This window comes from Piliocolobus tephrosceles, chromosome 5 (genome assembly GCF_002776525.5).
Source record: "Piliocolobus tephrosceles isolate RC106 chromosome 5, ASM277652v3, whole genome shotgun sequence".
Lineage (NCBI taxonomy): Eukaryota > Metazoa > Chordata > Mammalia > Primates > Cercopithecidae > Piliocolobus > Piliocolobus tephrosceles.
The window spans coordinates 156,922,344-156,928,966 of NC_045438.1; the positions used below are offsets into that span (position 1 = coordinate 156,922,344).

A 6,623-nucleotide genomic window follows, 5' to 3' on the forward strand; every position below is an offset into this window, starting at 1 on the left:
CCACCGTGCCTGGCCAACCCAATGTCTTTTCAAAGAAAGTCTTTGGTCATCTGTCACTTTACTTAAAACTAAGTGGCCTCATCATCAGGTTGATAAGACCAGAGGTAAACAACTGAGGGAGTCAACTCTTTTAGTCTCACTTGTGAGAATGGAACGGCCTGGTAGAAGAGTTCTTTCCAATAGAGTCAGGGTGCACTGATGGCCAATTGTCCAGGGCACTCACCCTCCCTGTCAAGGAGTTGGAACCCACCAAAGACACCAGAGAGTTGCAGGTAGCAGCAGGGAAAGTAGAGGCAGAGACATAAATGGAGGGTCACTTTGTCTCAAGTCACCTGAAGCAGAGAACAATCAATTTATTCCCTGAAGAAACAAGAAGACCAGATGCGTGGAGCTTCATGGTGTCTTGAACGATGTTGCATTCTCCACAAAGCTTTGCTGAAAGTGGTTGAGATCTTGCCTTCCTTATCTTCTCTTGCATCCTTATGAAAAAAACAGAACACAACAAATTCTGTCTTTTGCAATCTGAAAGAACATAGCCAAGGCATGGGACAGTCCTGAAGACAGTGAGGTGAAAGTGTTGATGCCCTTCAAAAAGTAATCCTAGAAAATTCTCGTAGGGCAAGCCTCTTTCAAAAGAGTTTCCAATGGCCATAGGTGCAGTGGTCTCATTTTTGAGAAAGTACAGAAATTTTAGGTTTACTCACAGACTCTCTGTAACAGTGCCCTCTGCCCTACAGAATAGCTTTTAAAAACAAACAAACAAAACAGAGTCTTGCTCTGTCACCCAGGCTGGAGTGCAGTGGTGTGATCATAGCTCACTGCAGCCTTGAACTCCTGGGGGACTACTGGCCCACACATCACCATGAGCAATCCTCCTGCCTCAGCCTCTCACAGTTCTGGGATTACAGAGATAAGCCTCCATGCTGGGCTTGGAATGGCTTTGTTTTAAAGAGACCAAGGCTACAGATAGCTGAAAAGTACAACTTCAGTCCTTTGCAATCTTTTCTAAACATAGCAGGCTGACTCTTCCCTGTTAGTATTGGAAAGATAAATTAATGAAAAATCAATACTTGAAAGAGAAAAAATTCCAGTAACTCTGGAACGGAAACCAACCTTGGAGATTATTATCTGAAGTTATCCCTTCCAAAATGTGTATGTGGAAGTCCTAACCCCCAGTTCCTCAGAATGTGACTGTATTTGGAGACGAGGTCTTTAAAGAGGGAATTAAGGTAAAATGAGTTCATGTGGTGGGCCAAAATCCAACCCAACTGGTGTCCTTATAAGAAGAGGAGATGAGGACATAGACATAACAAAGGGAAGACCGCGTGTGGACGCAGGGAGAAGACGTCATCTGCAAGCCAAGGAGAAAGGCCTTAGGAGAAACCAGCCCTGTCAAAGCCTTGAGTGAGGAAATAAATTTCTGTTACTTAAGCTGCACAGTATGCAGTACTTTGTTACCGCAGCCCGAGCAGGCAGAGACCATGCAGCCTAACCTTTTCACTTCACTCTTGAAGAATCTGAGTTCAGAATCACACTGCTTGTATTAGCACTAAGTGCAAGCCTCAAGGGTCTTCAATCTCAGCCCAGAGGCCTTCTCACTTACCATACCCCTGACTTTGACAGACGTGGTTTTCCAGAAAGGAGACAGGATGATAGAGCAAAGACACAGGGATAGAATCTAGTTAATCATGAGAAAGGAATGGATGGGAAAATGACTCCCTGATTCCATAGCTTCACATAAAAGCCTGTGACTCTTGGGCTACCTTCTTCTTAATGACTTTTGCTTGTTTTGGATTCTTATGCTCAGTCCTAACTTTGTTCTTAACTGGGGCAAATGACTGGTTGCAAACATTCCAAAGTGACTCCAGCATGAATTTTAACTATCTGAAGCCAAGTTGGACTAATGGGCCTAAACTTAACCAAGAAAGTCTTATTCTTTCCTTTGGTGTTTCTATCTATGACCTGTTGATTCTCTTCCAGCACCTCCTTTTGTGAGAGAAATCCAGGACAGCTGGGACATTTATGAGGGGGTGTGCGTTTAAGTATTTATAATTACATTTTATTTTAGATTTAGTTTCTGTTGTTTTTTTGGAGCAAATTTTTTTTAGTATTTTTTTAACTCTAGGTCCTCAGAAAGTCAAACTAATTTTCTCTCTCAATCCTCTGTTAGTTTCAGATGACAAGGTTTTAAAAGCACAGCTCTGTTAGTTTTAAGGAACCTTAAGCCTCATTGTCTTGGAGCCTTCCTGTCCCCTGCTATACTGTTGTTGTTGTTGTTGTATCCCAGGGTGTCCTAAATCTCTGATTTCCACCCCCCTGAGTGGTTGTCTTCCATGTATTTTATTTAGAGATAAGGCCATGCCTTTGAGTTTGAATGAAGCATGGCTAACTGAGCTTAGTTTGTTGGGAAGTATCTCTGGATCATCCCGATGTCCCAAAGGAAGGAGGAAATGGCCAGACAGTATTTCGGCCTCTGTCAAAAAACCCATCATTTTCCCCATGATGCTATGGGTGAAATTCAAGCTTCTCCTCTTCGTTTCCATGGATTCATGTAACTGACACAATGCCAGGCATTGTGCTGTGAGCCTGGCAGCTTGTGACCTAGATTCTGCCTGTCACAGATACCGATATATGCAACGGAGACCACCAATCCAGTCTGCACAAATTATCTGTGGTTATTATGCTTGTGAACACTATAGATCAGAGCTCTGGTGGCCATGAATTGTGCTTCATATTCACTCCTAGTAAATACAGAATCATAAGAATGAGTAACACAAAGGTAATGCTCACTTAAAAACAGGATCCAAAACAAAACATTCTAACCAAGGCTTTTATGTTGGAACCATAAAACAGTTTCACTGCCAGGAAGGATGCATTACAGAACAAAATACTGCCTTTAATTGGTGGGTTCTTTTTTCTTTTTCTTTTGAAACACAACTTTAGAGTATGTTTTAATTTAAGTTATAGCCCCTGAAAAATTTTCTCAGTTATAAAATTATCAGCAAATGATACATGAGTTAAATAATAATACAAGCTTTTCAAATTAGCTATTTAATAATAATAAATAACTGCACTTTTTTCCAGTTAGAAATAGGTATTCTTCATTACTGAATTTCTTTTATACCACTATACCGAGACATGAAAACAGTCCCCCTCCACCTAATTTCTTACTAATCTATGGGTTTCTGCCCCAATAAAGAGAATAAAGTGAAGCTATGAATTAAACCAAGAAACTGCCTTCCTCAGGTTTTATTTATCACGGCCTTGAGGGAAAGACAGGCAGAGTTCTTGTTGCTTCTATCTGCAAACACTCAAGCCTCTTTTGGAGAACTTTCTTCAATGCATGGCTCAATTTTTTGGAACACTGGAGAGCATTCAGGAAAAGAGAGCAAGTGATAAATAGTTTGGAAATGAAGATCAAAAAGAAAGCATTAGGAGAACTGGGAATGTTTAGTCTAGAGAGAAGGAGAATGAGTAGAGACGTATTTTTCCTTACTGTCATAAACAGGACAAAAGCAATTCTTCTTTTTCACAAAGGGTAAGGAAATAAGAACAAGTGAAAATAAGCATAAGCAAGGAATTTGACTTTTTTTTTTTTTTTTTGAAGCAGAGTTTAGCTCTTGTTATCCAGGCTGGAGTGCAATGGCACAATCTTGACTCACCACAGCCTCCGCCTCCTGGGTTCAAGGGATTCACCTTCCTCAGCCTCCCGAGTAGCTGGGGTTACAGGCATGAGCCACCACGCCTGCTAATTTTGTATTTTTAGTAGAGACAGGGTTTCTCCATGTTGGACAGGCTGGTCTTGAACTCCCGACCTCAGGTGATCCTCCAGCCTCGGCCTCCCAAAGTCCTGGGATTACAGGTGTGAGCTACTGCGCCCAGCCTGATTTTAATTAATATAATTTCTTTCTTTAAAACAATAATGGAATGCTTAGGAACTTGGGAAATTATCCTGGAGTAGCTTCAGAATGCTATTCTGCAGGTCAATCTAAAGATGAAGATACAGCGATATCTGTCAAGGGGAGTGGAGAATTAATGTCATCCGTATAACACAGAGTCAAGAATACTTTGCATGGATAATTGCAGTAATGACAGTGTTTACTCTAACTTTAACATTCATCACACGTTGATCAAATACCTTTTCAGGCCAGACACTGAAGCATTCATGATCACAAGCACAGTGTGCTCACCACATGGGTACTTTCTAAGTGCCTTACACACAAGTTAGTCCTTGCCACAGCCATGTGAAATAGATGCCATTCTTTCCCTACTTTTGCAAATAAGGATACTAAGGCCAAAAAGAGTTTAATTATTTGCCCAAAGTCACACATTGAGGTTACAAATAAAAGAGCCAGGATTTGAACCTGTGTCCTCTGAGAAGCAAACACCAAGATGAGATGAGAGGTGCATGAGCTTTATTGGGAGCAACACCCATGGAGGATAAAGGGAGCAGAAACAGGAGGAGGAGGCAGGAGAAGCCTTCAGACTGAGATGCAGGTGTGAAATCTGTGAAGGGAGAGAGGGAAGAAAGGACTGGGTAGGAAGAGCCTCAGATGACTTCACAGATCTTCTTGGCTGGGAGCAGCCTAGAAGTTTGTGTTGCCATGAATGCTCTGGTGAGGGGCAAAGCAGCATTTGGGGTCTTGGCCTCTGTAGTAGGTTCTTGTGAAGGGAGGTCTGAGTGGGGCAACACAGAACCCAAGACATCTGGCACAAAGCCATGCTCTCGGTCACTCTAGTGAGCTTTTTTTGTGGGCCACATCCTTTAAGGGTGTGTAGTGAAGGATGTAACCCTGTGGTTACAAAAGGTCTAGGTAGTAAAAGGGGATGCTGCATTACAAAGCTGTACAGACCCCTGTTCACATAGCGTACAGTGTCTGCAGTGCCCGCAGTGTCCAGCAAGCAGTGACCGGTAGTGAAGAGTTCGATCATAATCTTCCAATCCAAACATAATTGTAAGTTTTGCTCTGGGACACCTTCATCGCATAAACTCTCATAAAACTTCTCAGCCAATGTTTAAATATTTATGCAGCACTTACTAAATACAAGGCACTGTCTTAAGTGCAGTGGGAAATACTGTTCTAAGACCTAAAAGCCTCAACCCTTCCCTCCAGTGGTTTATCCAGTAGAGAAGATGTCACTCCTATACATAACCAGAGACATTTGAGGTCAAGAAAATTGCCACATTGGGTACAGATATGGTGCTGAGGAAGTTTAGGGATTAGAGGGCCTGCTTCCTGTTGGAAAGATTGGGGAAGATTTCATGAAGGAAAAAAACAATGATATAGTTTCCTCAAATACAAATATGGTGCCTGGGAGAAGCAATATTTAATGCAATGGGAGGAAGAAACATAAGGCTGTCACTGACATAGGAAGCCAAGCATTAAATGACAGTATCATGATTATCATAAGTATAAGAAATCTCTCTTTTAAAAGTTCAGACCCCAAGGGAGCTAGACATCTGTTCATCTGTTTTAGTATATGCAGAAACAAAGAGATTTACTTTCTATCTCTAGTCATTTTTTAGGACCGTTATAACAAAGTACCACAGAAAGAGTGGCTTAAGGCAACAGAAACTTGGCGAGTGTGGTGGCTCACACCTGTAATCCTAGCACTTTGGGAGGCTAAGGTGGTTGAATCACCTGAGGTCAAGAGTTCAAGACCAGCCTGGCCAACATGGTGAAACCCCGTCTCTACTAAAAAATACAAAAATGAGCTGGCATGATGGCGGGCACCTGTAATCCCAACTACTCGGGAGGCTGAGGCAGGACAATCCCTTGATCCCAGGAGGCGGAGGTTGCAGAGAGCCAAGTTCATGCCACTGCACTCCAGCCTGGGTGACAGAGTGAGACTCTGTCTCCAAAAAAACCCAGACACTTACTGTCTCACAGTGCTGGATCCAAGATCAAGATGTTGGCAGCGCCATATTCCTCTAAAGCCTACAGGGAAAGACCTTTCTGTTTCTTACAGTTTCCAGGTAGTCCCAGATGTTCTTTGACTTGTAGAAATGTCTCTCCAATCTTTGCCTACATCTCGATATGATGTTTTTGTGTGTCTCTATCTCCATGTGGCCATGTTCCTGCTGTGTCTTTGTCTATTTGTGAGGACACCAGTCCTGTTGGATTAAGGACTCACCCTAATCCTGCGTGACCTAATTCTAACTAACAAAAACGGCACTATGCCTATGTATTTATTTATTTATTTATTCATTTATTTATTTACTTACTTATTTTTGAAATGGAGTTTCACTCTTGTGGCCCAGGCCGGAGTGCACTGGCGTGATCTCGGCTCACTGCAACCTCCGCCTCCCAGGTTCAAGTGATTTTCCTGCCTCAGCCTCCCACGTAGATGGGATTACAGGTGCCCGCCACCACACCCAGGTAACTTTTTTGTTTATATTTTTAGTAGAGATGGGGTTTCACCATGTTGGCCAGGCTGGTCTCAAGCTCCAGACGTCAGGTGATCCACCCACCTCAACCTCCCAGAGTGCTGGGATTACAAGCATGAGCCATGGTGCCCGGACACTGTGCCTATTTCTGAATAGGATCCCATTCTGTGGTTCAGGGGCTTAGGACTTCAACATATCTTTTGGGGGGTACACAGTCTGACCCATAACCTTATCC

At 42.7% G+C, this 6,623-nt stretch overlaps 1 long non-coding RNA gene across 1 annotated transcript in view; it reads left to right on the forward strand.

The window, feature by feature from the left end:
• Positions 1-6,623, forward strand: part of LOC111521797 — a 74,782-nt gene that overhangs the window by 47,810 nt on the left and 20,349 nt on the right. The window lies entirely within an intron of this gene.